The sequence below is a fragment of the Scyliorhinus torazame genome, chromosome 5 (genome assembly GCF_047496885.1).
Source record: "Scyliorhinus torazame isolate Kashiwa2021f chromosome 5, sScyTor2.1, whole genome shotgun sequence".
NCBI lineage: Eukaryota > Metazoa > Chordata > Chondrichthyes > Carcharhiniformes > Scyliorhinidae > Scyliorhinus > Scyliorhinus torazame.
In genome coordinates, this window is record NC_092711.1 from 261,918,833 (window position 1) to 261,936,562 (window position 17,730).

A 17,730-nucleotide genomic window follows, 5' to 3' on the forward strand; every position below is an offset into this window, starting at 1 on the left:
AGCAACCTTGCGCAGCTCAGATTTTCCTCCACCCAGTGTGGGCCACATATCACCTGACCACTATGCATACTACTCTCAGTACTTCTCTTTAAATAAAGCCGCACTTCGCCGCAGCACCTCCAATGAGTGTCAATGGAAGCTATTTCTATCATATCATAATAGTCTTCAGAGAAAGAGTACAATCCCAATAACATTATTATATTTCAAAATTAGACGACGCACATTGAAAGGATTCCCTATTTTAATCTTTGTGTACACTGGTTAGAACTTCTGTCACACATTCCGACACTAACATGATGTGGTATTTACTCAGCCCATTGTTTCTCTGACCGGAGGATTGATGCTGGGCGTTTCTCAGTATTCCACTCACACATTCCAGTCACAGAGGTCGTGCTGTGAGTTCCACACAACTGCATCTATTGCGCCAGATCTCCCAGGACTTTCATTCCGGCACCCACCCACCCACCTGTCCTGGACACTCCCATCGCTGAGCCAAGTGCTGTGTGTGTGTGCGGTTCGTCACAATCTTCTCGCCGATTCCAACTTTCCAAAGAAAACCCCACCCAGATTGTTCAGAGAAAAGGAGACGGGGCGAGAAGGCAGGAGGATGGAGCAGAGAGAAGCAAAGATCAGGAGCGTTTAAAGCGGTAAGAATCTGATCGCAAACTGGAGAACAGTCTCTGGAGGGGGTGGGTGATGTTGAGGGAACGGTTTTGGAAATCTGGACTTGATTTCGAAAATAAATACCACCCAATCCCCCCCCCCCCCCCCATACAATCGGAGGTGGCATTAGTTTAGTCGGGGCAGAAAGCTCGGGTTCAGTCCAATAGCCACACTGAGCCTCCTAATGCAGGCCCACCTATCAAATCCAAAACATTTGGAGACCGTGCGCTTAGATATTCATTCTGACATTTTATTTGCTTTTTGCCATTCTGAAATTATGCACAGGGTGAGCAAGACGATTCTCTTCCAATGGTGCAGTTATCTCACTGTATAGCAGTACTGAGCTGTTTGGCGACAGATTTTTAGATCACAGTCAAGGTTATTTTTGGTCCGACTTAGGTTCTTGTTCGCTTTCTACAGTGCCCCTGTACTTTTGTATTTTTCTTGGCAATACTTTTAAGTATCTATCTAATCTGTGTGCTATTTCAGGTGCATTGTGTTGATGGAAGCAAAATAATCATTTCTGACCAACATTAAGCCATATGGACTGGGAGATCCTTGATTTGATTCTCTCTCTGCCTGTGCTGACTTGGCTGATTTCCTGCCAGTTTTAAAATATTTAAAATATGAAAATAAAAAAGTTTCTCACCGGCTGTTCAGGATCCCATGATAGCCCAGAGGGAGAAGGGCAATTATTTGGCAGCAAGAAGAATAGGCCAATCGTTCATTGGCAATAATAAGGTAAAGCTTCAAGTCGTGAATAGAGAAATCTAATTGAGTGCATTTGACTTATTATTGGCAACAGTAATGTCCAGCCCATGTTCCTCCTTTGACCTAGCTATTTTGTACTGGAAATTAAAGTCACACACATTGCCTGTGGGAAAGGAACAAAAGGCACAACAGTAACAATATATCATCAAGTGCTGAATGTTATGCTGTCAGGTCGATCTAATTGACAGTCTCCAGTCTGAGGTTTGCAATGTATTGTTGATTGTTAATATTAATCCTCACATTTTCCCAAAGAAAATATCCAATACGGATAGTGTCAGTTGTCTCCTGTAACTACTGGGCAGCAAAACTGCCTCCAGGTCCATTAAAGAGCAGAATAAATAGGAGTATGATGCACCGTGTCATGTGGCCGTTGAAGCCTGCCTGCTCTGCTGTCCACAATAATGGCTGATCTTCAGCTTCAACTCCACTTTCCCACCCTTGATTCCCTGAGAGACCAAATGTCTGTCTACATTAGCCTAAAATATATTCAATGATGGAGCATCCATAACATTCTGGGGTAGATAATACTAAGGATTCACAATCCTTTGAAAGAAGAAGTTTCTTCTCATCTCAGCCCTAAATGATTGGCTCCTTCCCCTGAATCTGTGCCCCTCTGTTTCTGGGAAAACTACCTCTCACTGTCCACTTTGTCAAGCTCCTTCAGAATACAATCTGTATCAATGAGATAAGCTCTCATGTACTAAATGCCAGAGAGCATAGATCCAATTTACTCAGCCTCTCATCCTAGGACAACCCTCTCATCCCAGGAGCTAATCTATGGAATCCTAGCAGGACCAGCTTCAATACAATGATTTCCTTCCTTAAATGTGAAGACCAAAGCTCCAGGTATGTCCTCATCAAAGCTCTGTACAACCATAGCAAGATTTCATTATTTTTGTACTCCCATCCCTAGCAATAATGACCAACATGCCATTTGCCTTTCTAATTGCTTCCTGTATCTGTATGTAACCTTTCTGTGTTCCTTGTATGAGCATACCCAAGTCCCTCTGAACACCAGCATTTACATGTTTCACATCTTTAAAAAAATATTCTGCTCTTCTATTCTTATTATCAAAGTGAATAATTTCACATTTCCTTTCATTATACCCAATCTGCAACCTTGTTGCCCACACACTTAGCCTCACTATATCTCTTTGCATTCTCTTTGTATCCCTCTCACAGCTTATTTTCCCACTGAGCTTTGTATCATCAGCAAGGTACATTAGTCTTGGTCTCTTCATCTAAGTCATTAATATGGATATTAAATAGCTGGATGGCATGGTGGTGCAGTGGTTAGCACTGTTGCCTCACAGTGCCGAGGACCCAGGTTCCATCCCAGCCCCGGGTCACTGTCCGTGAGTTTGCACATTTTCCCTGTGTTTGTGTGGGTCTCACCCTCACAAAGATGTGCAGGGTAGGTGGATTGGCTATGCTAAATTGCCCCCTAATTGGAATTCTTTCTTTTAAAGTAACAGCATTAATCCTTGTGGCACTCTGCTAGCCAGAGCCTGCCAACTCGAGAATGCCCCAATTGTTCCTACTCTTTGCTTCCAGTCTGTTAACCAGTCCTCTATCAATGCTAATACATTGCCCCAACTCCAAGAGCCCTTATCTTGTGTACTAACCGTTTGTCTGGTACCTTATTGACTACTTCTTGATAATCCAAGTATACTACATCTGCTGGTCCGCTTTATCTACCCGACAAATTCCATCCTCAAAAACATTATTAACATTGTTAAACACAATTTCCCTTTTATAAAACCATATTGTCTTTGTTCGATCATACTATGATTTTCTAAGTACATTGTTAAAAGTTCCTTATTAATAGATTTCAGCATTTTCCTGATGACTGATGTCAGCCGAACTGCCCTTTAGTTCACTGTTCTCTCTCCCTTCTTTGTTGAACAGCAGTATTACAGTTGTTAACTTGCAATATGTTGGGACTGATGTTGAATCTAGCTATTTTTGGAACATAATATAATCAGATGCAGCACACAATATTGGCAAAGTATTTAAATAACACCAGTTAATGTTTTCATAGCAGTTTCCTTATAAGAAACTACGCACCCATTATCTCCGCAGCTAAGTCTTTTAGAACCAGAGGATGTGGACCATCAGGTGCTGGGGATTTGTTAGATTTTAGTCCCTTAAATTGCTCTGATACTTTTTCTCTACTGGTATTAATTTCCTTAAATTCCTCCCTTTTTAGCCACTTTATTACCCTCTGTTTCTGCTCTGTAATTCGTGTAATTTACTGTGAAGACGGACATGAAATATTTGTTCAATATCCCCACAATTTTTCATTCCACTTGATAATTTCTCATATCGCTATCTCTAATGCTTATTTTAGCCATTACTTTTTTATTTACGTGTAAACACTCAGAACTTTTATTTTCTTGGCCAACTTACCCTCATTCTATATTTTCCTTTTAAATTAACTTTTGATGGTTTCAAAAACACTCCCTATTCTTCGACTTACTATTATTCTTACAGCATCATAAACCTTTTATTTTAATCTAATACTATCCTCGGCATTCTTGGTAAACCATGGATGGATCTTTCTTGCTGAGTTTTAGATTTTTAACAGAATGCATTTCAAAATGTTTATTTAAATGTTTCCACCGTTTATTTATTGCCATGGTTTTTAGTCTGTTCGGCAGTTCTCCCTTCATACCTAGGTAATTGGCTTCATTTAATGTTGAACCTGGTTTGACACTGGAGTATGTCACTTTCAAACTTACTGTGGAATTCAATTTTATTACGTTCACTAAAAATGTCTTTCAAAATTACATAACATAATCAGGTGCTGCACCCAGCAGAAGGCAGCCTCCTTACAAAGAAACTGCAGCTGTTCTTGATATATGAAAATAAAGAAAACTGGGATCCACAGAAAGTTATGCAAAGAAAATTAAAAAGTCTTAAAAACTTGCATTATTTATTATATATTACTTCCGGGAAGATGTCAGTTTGTGCTGGTGATAAAGGGAGTGAAGGTTAAGGAAGTGGTGGGCTTCCAAATAAATAGGCTGCTTTGTCCTGGATGGAACATCTTGAGTGTTGATGGATCTGCACTCAACCAGGCAAGTGGAGAGTAATCCATCCACTCCTGATTTGTGCCTTTGATAGACAGGCTTTGTGGAGTCAGGAGATGAGTTACTCACTGCAGAATTGTCAGCTTCTGACCTCTTGTCAACACAGTATTTATATAGCTGGCCCACTTCAGTTTCTGGCTAATGATAACCCCCAAGTTGTTGATAGTGGGGTATTCAGCAACAGTAATGCTTTTGGACTTTAAGATGATAACACGGTAGCACAGTGGCTAGCAGTGTTGCTTCACAGCGCCATGGTCGCAGTTTCGATTCCCGGTTTGGGTCACTGTCTGTGTGGTGTCTGCACATTCTCCCTGTGTCTGCATGGTTCCCTCCCGGTGCTCCGGTTTCCTCCCACAAATCCCCAAAGTCATGCTGTTGGTGAATTGGACATTCTGAATTCTCCCTCCGTGTACCTGAACAGCTGCCGGAATGTGGTGACTAGGGGCTTTTCACAGTAACTTCATTGCAGTGTTAGTGTAAGCCTACTTATGACTATAAAGATTATTATCTTATTGCAACAGTCATTGCCTGGCACTTGACACTACCCACTTCGACACTACTCTGAGGAATTCCTGCAGCGATGTCCTGCGGCTGAGATGATTGGCTTCTAACAACCACAACCATCTTCCTTTGAAGTAGGTACGACTCCAACCAGAAAAATTTGCAACATGTTCCTTGTGCCACACTTGGTCAAATGTTGTCTTGGTGTCAAGGGCAGTCACTCTCACCTCACTTCTATAAATGTTATGCCCTGGTAATAATTTATGAACATCTCTACTCAATAAGGCTGTTTTATTTTTATATTGTATAGCCGTTATTTTTGGAAATCTGATATCAACTTGGATAACTTTCATTCTTCTTCCAGAAAAAGGAAAATGTGAAGGAAATAAGTATTACCTTGAGCTGAATTGTCACTGTTTTAGGACATAAACAGTGAAATAAGTTCTTAAAGGCTGCATCCTCTGAATTGCTACTAAAAAACTGCAACTTATCCTCCCAAAAAATGTGATAGTTGCTGCTCTCTGGGGAACTCTTCCACTGTGTGTGAAGGACATCAGAAGCTAACCTCTCTTACCCGCTTCCCTAACCTCTGCCCAAACATACCATAAGGAATTCCTGTCACTTTATAAGTTTACTTTGGGACTGCACAAAGTTATTGCTGAGTTGAATACCACATTGAGGAGGTGCTCTTATGAGTTGCTACTGAAAGTTGTGCTTACTTTGTCTGCATATCAACCTCTTTGATACCAAAGCAGCTCAGCCAGAACTTTTCTTGCAGGTCAATTTAGTTCTGCTCAATGTATTCGTATTGCACTGAGGACATGGATTTCCCCATGGGAATTCCTCCATTATGGACTGAAGAGGAGGCTAGAGGCTGGGTTAGCACAGTGGGCTAAACATCTGGCTTGCAATGCAGAACAATGCCAGCAGCGCGGGTTCAATTCTCGTACCAGCCTCCCCGAACAGGCACCGGAATGTGGCGACTAGGGGATTTTCATAGTAACTTCATTGAAGCCTACTCGGGACAATAAGCAATTATTATTATTAAGAGGAGGAGGAGGATGACAAAGAGGGGCTTGACAGAAGACTTGTAGAGGGAAAAATGTGTTCATATTGTGGCACAGATTTAAATTGATTTCCAAGAAGGTGTTCCTTAATAATATCAATGAAAAATAGTAGGTGTGCAAGTAGCAGCCCATGGTATTGCATGCCCTGGTGAATGAAAATAAGTCTGCAGTGATGCTACAAATTTCTCTCAGCATGTGGCACCCCATATTTTTCTTATATTCACACACCCATTTGTAAGAGTCTAGAGGCTAAGGACATATTACCCTAGATTCTTCTGACTATCAGTGTCTCTGAAGGAAGTGCTACATGATGGCTTCATGATTATCCCCAGGAGATATTGGGGAGGTATGTCACCTATTGGCTGTAAATATCCAGCTCAATTCCACATGGAGAATGCACTGCTGGCCATCCTCTCACTTTGCACCCTCCATAACTTGAGGTCATCCAAAACTCTGCACGTATCCTAACTTGGTTTTGGAACCAATACCACCTCTGAGCACCAATCCAGCTCTTTTACAGGTGAAGTGACTCACTGTCTTAACAATGAGTCAATCTCTTTCTTTACCTTTGGAGGTTTAGTGTGTGGAACCTTTCTGGGTGTACATAAACATATTGGTTTCTCTTCTGAGCTTAGTGTTATAGAGCACTGTTTTTAGTTCTCCCAATCCTGTAAATTGTTTCAGAAATTCTATTCTGAAGTCTCAATAATCAAAAAGGCTAAGAAATGCTCACCTTTATATCTAGAGGATTGGAATATAAAGACACAGGGGTTTTGCTGCAGCTATACCAAACCCTGGTTAGACCCCATTGGAGTAATGAGCAGCTCTGGGCGCCACACCTTAGGAAAGATATTTTAGCCTTGAAGGTAATGCAACGTAGGTTTATAAAAATGATACCTTGATTACAGGGGTTGAGTTAGAAGGAGAGATTACTCAAATTAGGCCCATTTTCGCCAGAATTTAGAAGGTTAAGGGGTGATCTGACCGAAGTATCAAGATATTAACAAGGAAAGACAGGTAGATAAAGATAAACTATTTCCACTGGTTGGGAATTCTAAAACCAGGGGGCATAGTCTAAAAATTAGGGCTAGACCGTTCAGGAGAGATGTTAGGAAGAATTTCTTCACTCAAAAGGTGATGGTGATTTGGAACTCTCTCCCACACAAACAGCAGTTGAAGCTAGATCAATTGTCAATTTTAAATCTGAGATGGATAGATTTTTGTTAAACAAAGATATTAAGGGATATAGGCCAAAGGCAGATAAATGGAGTTAGGCCACAGATCAACCATGATCGCATTGAAAGGCGGGACAGGCTTGAGGGGCTGAATGACTTACTCCTGTTCCCTAATTTCCCTTCACCATTCTTATTCTATTATGTAGATTAGATTCAAGTACATATATTCCTTTCTGCTTAAAAGTAACAACGTTCAGATCTTGAATTACATACGATAAAGTAGCCAGCTGACCATAGGCTACTTTCCCATTTGAGGGGGAGAGCTGACTGGTGGTGATTTAACTTCAGGATCACCGCAGCTCAGGCGAGGGGCAAGGTTGAGAAGGCAGAGCCTTCATGAATAACCTCAGCCGGGAATTGAACCCGCGTTGCTGCCCTCCCTCTGCAACACGAACCAGCCATCTAGCCAGCTGAGCCGAATTACATATAGTACTTCAGTAATTACTTTCTCTGTGTGATTTAATGTAGTTGATAGTTCTCCCCGAACCTTCAGCTCTATTCCTCCAGATCTATGTAGGCTTTTAAAAATATATATTTTTATTCATAAAAGGTTTTCATTCTTAAAAGGTAAAACAAAACAATCACATAACAAACACCATTGCAAAATACACCCACCCACAACGACCCTCCAACCCCCCATAAACAAACAAAACTTAACAAAAAACAAACCCCCTTTCCCCAGCAACTGACGGTGACTAATTCCTTGAAAAAAGAGGTGAAGGGCTGCCACCTCGAATAGAACCCTTCCACCGACCCCCTCAGGTATATTTAATCTTCTCCAGATACAAAAATTCCATCAGATCACTCAGCCAGGCCGAGGCACCGGGCAGTACCTTCACCCGAGCAGAACCCGCTTCTGGGCTATTAACAGGACAAAAGCGAGGATGTCCGTCTTCACCCCGTCTGCACCTCCGGCGAGTCTGACACACCAAAAATAGCCACCAACGGCACGGCTCCAGCTGAATACACAAAATCCCCGACATGGTGCTGAAATAGGAGACCCAGAAACTCATATGTTTAGGGCAAGTTCAAAACGTGTATGTATGATTCATCTGTCCCCTAGCACAACATTTGCACCTAGCCTCACCCCCTGAGAAGAAGCCACTCATCCGCACCCCAGACAAGTGCACCCTGCGCACCTCCTTGAACTGGAGCAAGCTGAGCCTCGCACAAGAGGAGGTGGAGTTGATTCTGTGAAGAGCCTCTCTCCACACCACCACCCCCATCAAAAACCAGACCCAGTTCACCCTCCAAATTCCTCCAATGAAGCCTGCTCCGTCAACAGGATCTAACCATAGATATCTGAAATTCTCCATCACCCGACTTGGCCAGAGACAGGACTATATCCAAAAGCGAGGTCGGTGGTCCCAGGGGTAATGAAGGAATCACCTTAGGCAAAAAGTACCTAAATGCATTAGTTCTTTGGAGCTGGAAGCTCTTCAATAACTCATCTATAATGAGGAACCTCCCTTCAATAAACACGTCCCCGAAACTCTCCAACCCATCCCTTGCCCAACCTCTGAACGACGAGTTCAAGCCAGACAGCACAAACAAATGGTTCCTGCAAATAGGGGCCAACATTGACATGAGCCCAGCCTAACATGCTGCCTGAACTGCCATCAGATCCTCAAAGTGGCTACCACTATTGTGCTCAATGTAAATTGCAGGGAATAACTGAAGCGGGGCAGTGACCAGGGCCATCAGACTCGAACCTCTGCATGAGCTTGTCTCCATCCACCCTCATATAGAATCTGGATTCCTAAGCCACTCCCGCATCTTCTCGATATTTGCAGCCCAACAATAAAATAACAAATTAGGTAGCGCCAAACTCCCCTGCTGCCTCTCTCTCTGTAGAAATGTCCTACGAATCTGTGGGTTCTTGCCTGCCCAAATAAAGGAGGATACCATTTTATTGAACGTACAAAAGAAAAATTTGGGGAGAAGGATTGGGAGACATTGAAACAAAAACAAAAACCTTGGGAGTACGTTCATTTTCAATCTGCTCCCTTCCCGCCAAGGACAAAGGGAGGACATCACACTTTACCAAGTCGGCTTCGACACCAGTCACCAGACTATATCGGGGGCTTGTGACATTGGTCGGGGTTGCCCCTGGGCTGGAGGGGTGAGGGGCTTAGCATCTGCAGGGCCTACAGGCTATCCTCCAATATTGTACATCCACATAACAGGGGCACTACAGCTGCTGCCTGTCTGTCCTACCAAAAACTTTCAAGACAGAGCCCCGTTCGTGGCTATACGCTGAAGGTAACTTTAACTCCTTCTGTCTGGGCAGCATCTGGCTGCACAGCTGAAGGTTATTGCTAACAAGGAATTGGAATTGTTAGTTACATAAGCATTTCACAGCTCTCAAGTGGTGCTGCTAGTTGCGTTTGCTGATTGCTCCTGCTGCTAGTTACAAATGCCTGAAGGCCGTGTGTTTAATTGCAACTGCCTCTTCAGTTTCTGTGGCCTGGAGCAAGGAAAGGGAGAATGTAAAATGACCTACTGCCAGTGCTGCAGAGGGGGAAAGGGTGTTCTTTTACTCTTCTGGTGTGTTCTACGTCAGTGTGACTTTCCAGTGTGATTATTCGTGCCTTTGAGGAGCTGGGAGCTGTGGGAGGAGCTGCGTGGGTTTCTTCTCACAAGTCCCAAAAGATGTGCTGTGAGGTGAATTAGACATTCTGAATTCTCCCTCTGTGTACCCGAACAGGGGCCGAAATGTGACAACTAGGGACTTTTCACAGTAACGTCATTGCAGTGTTAATGTAAGGTTACTTGTGACAACAACGAGTATTATTACATTAGGAGAGAAAGGTGGCGTGACCCAAATGCTGCTGTAGCTGTCTAGAGGCTGTGTGTCTGTTTTCCCCTGCCTCTTTTTTTTTTTGTTCTGTGGCCTGCAGCAAGGAAAGGGAGGAAGTAAGATGACCCACTACCACTTGTGGAGAGGGCAATGGGGTGGCGGACTGATTCAGCTCAGCAACGTGATGAAGGTGTTGCAGAAATGCTTTTTCAGATTGCTGTGACCTTTTGGATCTGTTGAATGTTTGATGTCTGGAAGCCATGTGTCTGTTTGCTGCCACCTCTTGTGGCCTGGAACGAGGAAAAGGAGGAAGTAAGATGACCTACTTCCAGTGCTGGAGAACGGGAATGGGTGGCGGACCAATTCGACTATGCAACTTGCAGAAAATATTGAAAAAATGCTTTTGAAGATTGCTGGTGACCTTATTGTACTGTTGACTGTTAAATGTTTCATGTCTGGAAACTGTGTGTCTGTTTGCTACCGCCTCTTTTGCTTCTGTGGTCTGGAGCAAGTAAAGGGAGGATGTAAGATGACACACTACCAGTATTGGGGAAGGGAAGGGGTATTCTTTCACTCTTCTGACGTGCTCTGCGCAGTGTGACTTTCTGGTGTATTGTTACGCTACCCCCGAGCAACTTTCTACTGATGCGAGTCTATTGCTGGGAGCTGCGGGAGGGGGAGAGAGTGGTGGGTTGATTCAGATGCTGATGACTTAATTGTATTGTTGACTGTTTAATGTTTAACGTGTATTTGGCTTTCTTTGGATAAATGCACTGTTGCAGCTTCGTGTTTATACCGATATTCTGCAGTGAAAAGGGCTTGTGTGTGTAGGGAACGGTGCCTATTCCTTGTCGGTTAATGGTTATATGGACTGTTAAGTGGTTTGTTTTTATCTTTTTATATAAAGATATGTTGACCGTTTAATGAACAAATTATTCTCAAGTGTATTGCAGGTTGTGTTTGCTGCTTGCTGCTGCTTGTAGCTGCAAATGCCTGGAGGCTCCTGCTGCTGGTTCCTTCTTTTTCAGTAACCTGAAAGAAGGACAATTATTTCTAAGATACCTAGAAGCTAGAAGATGAGGCTCAGGGGATTATGAGTCCACAAAGCAGCCAGGTTTGAGCAAGAAGATGCTGCGGGACCTGGTGCATGATGTTGATCCAAATGAACAACCTGATGCAGATGTTGAAGAAGTGCTTTCGCAGATTGCTAATGCTTTTGTTGCTGGTGCGGCGAGTGCTGCATTTCACTTGCACGTCACCGTGGGTTAAACACACTGGAAGTTGCGGATGTTCAACTGCACCTTGAGCGCGAGTGGAATAGTGGATGCCAGGATTTGGTTCCGACGAGATTGGGCCATGTGGGAGGGTCTGCACAGCTGTGGCTCATCCATTTCTGTTGAGGAACCTGCCCGGTTATAGAACAATAGAACATTACAGCGCAGTACAGGCCCTTCGGCCCTCAATGTTGCGCCGACCTGTGAAACCAATGTAAAGCCCATCTACACTATTCCATTATCATCCATATGTTTATCCAATGACCATTTAAATGCCCTTAATGTTGGCGAGTCCACTACTGTTGAGGCAGGGCATTGCACACCCCTACTACTCTGTGAGTAAGGAACCTCTGGCATCTGTCCTTTATCTATCTCCCTCTCAATTTGAAGCTATGTCTCCTCGTGCTAGCCATCACCATCCGAGGAAAAAGGCTCTCACTGTCCACCCTATCTAATCCTCTGATCATATTGTATGCCTCTATTAAGTCACCTCTTAACCTTCTCTCTAACGAAAACAGCCTCAAGTCCCTCAGCCTTTCCTCATAAGATCTTCCCTCCATGCCAGGCAACATCCTGGTAAATCTCCTCTGCACCCTTTTCTGATGCTTCTACATCCTTCCTATAATGCGGCGACCAGAACTGCACGCAAAATACTCCAAATGTGGCCGCACCAGAGTTGTGTACTGCCGCAACATGACCTCATGGCTCCGAAACTCAATCCCTCTACCAATAAAAGCTAACACACCGTATGCCTTCTTAACAACTCTATCAACCTGGGTGGCAACTTTCAGGGATCTATGTACATGGACACTGAGATCTCTCTGCTCATCCATACTACCAAAAATCTTACCATTAGCCCAGTACTCTGTATTCCTGTTACTCCTTCCAAAATGAATCACCTCACACTTTTCTGCATTAAACTCCATTTGCCACTTCTCAGCCCAGCTCTGCAGCTTATCTATGTCCCTCTGTAACCTGCAACATTCTTCCGCACTGTCCACAACTCCACCGACTTTAGTGTCATCCGCAAATTTACTCACCCATCCTTCTCCACCCTCCTCCAGGTCATTTATAAAAATGACAAACAGCAGTGGCCACAAAACAGATCCTTGTGGTACACCACTAGTAACAACTCCAGGCTGAACATTTCCCATCAACCACCACCCTCTGTCTTCTTACAGCTAGCGAATTTCTGATCCAAACCGCTAAATCACCCTCAATCCCATACCTCTGTATTTTCTGCAATAGCCTACCGTGGGGAACCTTATCAAATGCTTTACTGAAATCTATATACACCACATCAACTGCTTTACCCTCGTCCACCTGTTTGGTCACCTTCTCAAAGAACTCAACAAGGTTTGTGAGGCACGACCTACCCTTCACAAAACCGTGTTCACTATCCCTAATCAAATTTTTCCTTTCTAGATGATTATAAATCCTATCTCTTATGATCCTTTCCAAGACTTTGCCCACAACAGAAGTAAGGCTCACTGATCTATAGTTACCGGGGTTGTCTCTACTCCCCTTCTTGAACAAGGGGACAACATTTGCTATCCTCCCGTCTTCTGCAATAGAGACCCAGAGGGGAACGCCAGCGACGGCCCAAAGTGTACAGGCGTCGTTGGTCTTTTGATGAGGTGACGGGCAGCATGTGTGCAGGACGCTCTGTCTCATCAAGGAGATGATACAGCACTTGTGCCACGACCTCGTGGACCTGGCACCCTGTGGAGGAGGAGGACCACCACACTTGGTGGCCGTGAAGGCCACCACAGCCCTGAACCTTTATGCAGCAGGTTCATTCCAAGACTCGACAGGGGACTTCCGCGGCATTTCACAAGTTACAGCCCCAAGTGCATCCGTAATATACGGATGCCCTGTATGCATGTGCAGCTGACATTTTAACTTTGAGCTGGATCAAGTCCATTAAGATGTCCCGGGTCCAGGAGATAATAGGTGGTACACATGTCGCATTACGCACTGGGGCATCAGGGAGTGCCCTTCATTAACTGGAAGGGGTTCCACTCCCTGAATGTTCAGCTTGTGTGTGACCACCGCCTCTGAATCAAGTGTGCGCACGCTTCCCAGGGAGCGTGCATGACAGCTACATGCTGGGACACTTGAAGATCCCCAGCATCTTCAAGGACCATCCCAGGATGAGAGGTTGGCTCTTTGAGGATAAGGGGTACCCACCGAGATCATGGCTAATCACGGAGGCTGGAAACCAAGGCAGAGACCTGATATAATTAGGCCCTTGCTGCTACGCATGCTGTCATTGAGTGGTGCATCGGACTGCTAAAATGTGTTCCAATGCCTGGACTGCCGTGGTGGTGCACTGCAATACACCCCCAGGAGGTTCACTGTTTTGCGGGGGTCTGCTGCCCTCTCCACAAATTGGCACAGCAATGGGGCGATGTGCTGGAGGAGGAGGGATGTGCAGCCTTGTCTGAGGAGGATGAGAAGGAGCCAGACCATGAGGGGCTGGAGGATGAGCCAGGAGGACCCGTGAGAACATCCGGAGGAAGGAGGACAGGCAGCTATGAGGGTCCAGCATGCCCGAAGGATCAAGGAGGCCCTCATACTTGCCCGCTTTTCATTGGATGAGGCTTTGTCCATCATCTCACCCCCTTCCCCTCCCCATTGACCCCATCCCCCACCCTCCTACCCATTTCTCCCCTTCCTCCTCTCTCCACCTCCCATTATCCGATCCTCCCACCCACCCACCCTCCATCCCGAATACCCTGTCCACCCTTCCAGGGTCTGTGTAACATCGCTCCAGGGGGATGGGCCTATGTCAGCACGGGAGTGATGATAACCAGCTGTGAGGTAAGCTCTGTTGCTCCTCAGTCTATGCCAAAGTCTGCATGGTGTCTGCATCAGGGTCTCTTGCTGTAGAACCATTGCCGGGGAGGGCGGGGAGCAGAAGAGTTGCAGGGGGTGTGGAAGCAGAAGAGTTGCGGGGGGGATGAAAGGGTGGAGGGACGGAATGGTGGGGGGAAACGAGGGCACGAGGGTAGCTGGGGACGGGGGTGAAAGCAGGCCCGCTGTGAAGGATAACGTAACTTGAGGTTTCACAAGTATCAGGTGTAAAATGAACATTCAAAACCCCCATTGTTCCGAGCCACAGACGGTGACGTCCCCCACCCCCGTGCCCACGCAGTGATCCTCAATTTTATTCATCTTCCGTGTTCTATCACTCCATCTAGATAACACCAGAGGTGGATTCAGCCTGCTGTTTCTCTCGCTCTGTGGCCTTTGATGCCCTTGGCAGGGGGCTCTGGGGGGCCGACTCAAAAGGGTAGCATGGTAGCACAGTGGTTAGCACTGTTGCTTCACCGCACCAGGGTCCCAGGTTCGATTCCGGCATGGGTCACTGTCTGTGCGGAGTCTGCACATTTTTCTGTGCAATGCCTGCGTGGGTTTTGTCTGGGTGCTCCGGTTTCCTCCCACGATAATAATAATTTTTATTATCACAAGTAGGCTTACATTAAAACTGCAATGAAGTTACTGTGAAAAGACCCTAGTCGCCACATTCCACGCCTGTTCGGGTACACTGAGTGAGAATTCAGAATGTCCAAATGACCTAATAGCACATCTTTCGGGACTTGTGGGAGGAAACCCCGGAACCGTGCTTGTTAGGTGAATTGGACATTTTGAATTCTCCCTCTGTACCGAAACCGGAGTGTGGCGACTAGGGGCTTTTCACAGTAACTTCATTGCAGTGTTAATGTAAGCCTACTTGTGATAATAATAGATTATTATTATTATTCGTAATCGCCGTGCCACCCTGTTCTGCCTCCCCGTTGTCTGCACCATGGTGTTCTAGCACTCAGCGATGCTCCTCAGTGGCTGGGACATTCTCCTGAGAGCCTCGGCAATGTCCACCTGCACCTGGGACATGTCCCTCAGCGACCTGGACATGATGGCAAGGCCCTCAGCGATGGTGGACGCTGACTGATCCACTCTTTGGACACCACCATTCACGATGTTGACTTGTTGCTGCAAGCTTTTAACTGCAGTCACCACCCTAGCAGAGTTGCCCTTCGAGCCACGCATTGTCGACGCTATCTCCTGCGTCCGTAGCTTTTGAGAATACTCCAATCAGCTATGCATTCACCTGAGTGTTGCTGATATCCCCCCCTGAATCTCACACCTGTGCCCTCGCGTATGCAGCAGCTCATGGATAACCTTGCTCAGAGGCTCGGAATCTGACTGTCACTCAGCTGATATCCCCTCCTGAATCAGTTAAAAGCTTGCAGCACAAAGTCAACATTATGAATGGTGGTGTCCAAGGAGTGGATCAGTCAGCGTCAACCATAGCTGAGGGCCTTGCCATCATGTCCAGATCAACTGAGTCCTGGGATCTAGCATACCTCTGACTGAGGTGCGTAGCAACTGTGTGGTGCTTATCAGATTGTGCCCCAGAAGCCTGTCTACTAATGTTGCCCACCAAGGTGTTTGTTTCTATCCTGGTGGACGCTGGGGATGACAGCTGTGATACCTCAATTGTGGTCTCCTCGGAGCACCCCCCTGAGGTGTTCTCTTGTGTCATGAGGGGCTGGGGGGTGTGGCGACCCCGATGGCTTGGCCCCGTAGGTGGCGATCCTGCGAGAGAATGGACATGTGGTCAGTAAGAGGGAAGGATCTTCTGTCTGACATGAACATCTCACTTGAGGGCATCTTGGTGAACGGGCAGTGGATCCTCATCTCTGGATGCAGCCAACCTCGCTATCAGTGACTGCTCTCTCCTCGACCAGCCCTGCAATCTCCAGGGCCCATACCTCATAGCGGGTGAGGACTCTAATGTCCAGAACCTCTCTGCCCGTCTGGGCTCTTTCATCCTGTTATAGGCATACTTCTCCTGCAAGGACAGAGAAGGGGCATTGTGAGCTGCAATGCTTGATGCATCAGGGGGAGTTGGTGGAAGGTGGCATGTGTGGTCACTGCTCCTGGGCATGGAGGGGTTGTGCTGGTGTGTGCCAGAATATGCTGGGGCACAAAGCGATGATGTGCTGTGGGGGAAAGTGCGAGGTGCCAGCCGCTGACTTGCTAGGAGGAGGGGTGATGGAGGTCAGGGGTGTGGCAGGTGGGACTGATGCCAAGGGAACAGTGTTAACTTACCCTTGCAGCTCGTGGAGGTTGTTTTTCTTCTTCTGACATTATACGCTGCCCGAACTGACGGCCCCTGCCACTGCCTCCCAGGTGTCATTGGCGGCTCTGTGCTGGTCTTCTGACCCTCACGGGGGAACAGGATGTCCCATCTCACCTTGCATCCAGCAGCCTGGCCAGGTCGACATCCCCGAAGCATGGAGCAAGTCTACATGGTGCTATGCTCCTGTGCTGCCTGGGAGTTAGTTTGGAGGGAGCGTTTATGACAGCTCCTCTTTGGGTCAGCAGGGAGCCTCTTGACACAGTTCCGGCAAATCAGCTAGCGGGGCAGCCCGTTCCGCCATGAAGCTCATGGGGATCATCTCCGGCAATAAATGCCATTAAATACAGGCTGCGGTATCGCTGGCTCAGCCGTCGGCAAGCACCCAGGAAGTCAAGCCCAATATGACACTTAGAACGTTTCCTGTTAAATCGTGCCCAGAGGGAAAAGGAAAACTTAACACCCATCCCACAAACAACCCCAAAAATGCAAACTTACCCAGAAAACCCCCAGCAATTACCCATAACCATATCCCCTCTCCCACAATACAAATATCCCACAATAAATACAGATACAAATACCACTAACATTTCGGCCGTCCACGATGTCATGATATCCACATCAGCATATAGAACATAGAACATAGAATGATACAGCGCAGTACAGGCCCTTCGGCCCACGATGTTGCACCGAAACAAAAGCCATCTAACCTACACTATGCCATTATCATCCATATATTTATCCAATAAACGTTTAAATGCCCTCAATGTTGACGAGTTCACTACTGTAGCAGGTAGGGCATTCCACGGCCTCACTACTCTTTGCGTAAAGAACCTACCTCTGACCTCTGTCCTATATCTATTACCCCTCAGTTTAAAGCTATGTCCCCTCGTGCCAGCCATTTCCATCCGCGGGAGAAGGCTCTCACTGTCCACCCTATCTAACCCCCTGATCATTTTGTATGCCTCTATTAAGTCTCTTAACCTTCTTCTCTCCAATGAAAACAACCTCAAGTCCATCAGCCTTTCCTCATAAGATTTTCCCTCCATACCAGGCAACATCCTGGTAAATCTCCTCTGCACCCGCTCCAAAGCCTCCACGTCCTTCCTATAATGCGGTGACCAGAACTGTACACAATACTCCAAATGCGGCCGTACCAGAGTTCTGTACAGCTGCAACAT

The 17,730-nt window shown here is 45.9% G+C and overlaps 1 protein-coding gene across 3 annotated transcripts in view; it reads left to right on the top strand.

Annotated features, from left to right (window-relative positions):
- Positions 1 to 281: 281 nt before the first annotated feature.
- The window catches only part of fhdc2 (FH2 domain containing 2), a 118,134-nt gene continuing 100,685 nt past the window's right edge, over positions 282 to 17,730 (top strand). Inside the window, exons 1-3 of one of the 3 annotated variants that reach the window (XM_072505459.1) lie at positions 282 to 647; positions 1,153 to 1,404; positions 5,048 to 5,161. The gene's annotated coding sequence lies outside the window, so the exon portion shown is untranslated. The remainder of the gene's footprint in view (positions 648 to 1,152; positions 1,405 to 5,047; positions 5,162 to 17,730) is intronic. The other 2 variants (XM_072505457.1, XM_072505460.1) reach the window with 2 other exon arrangements.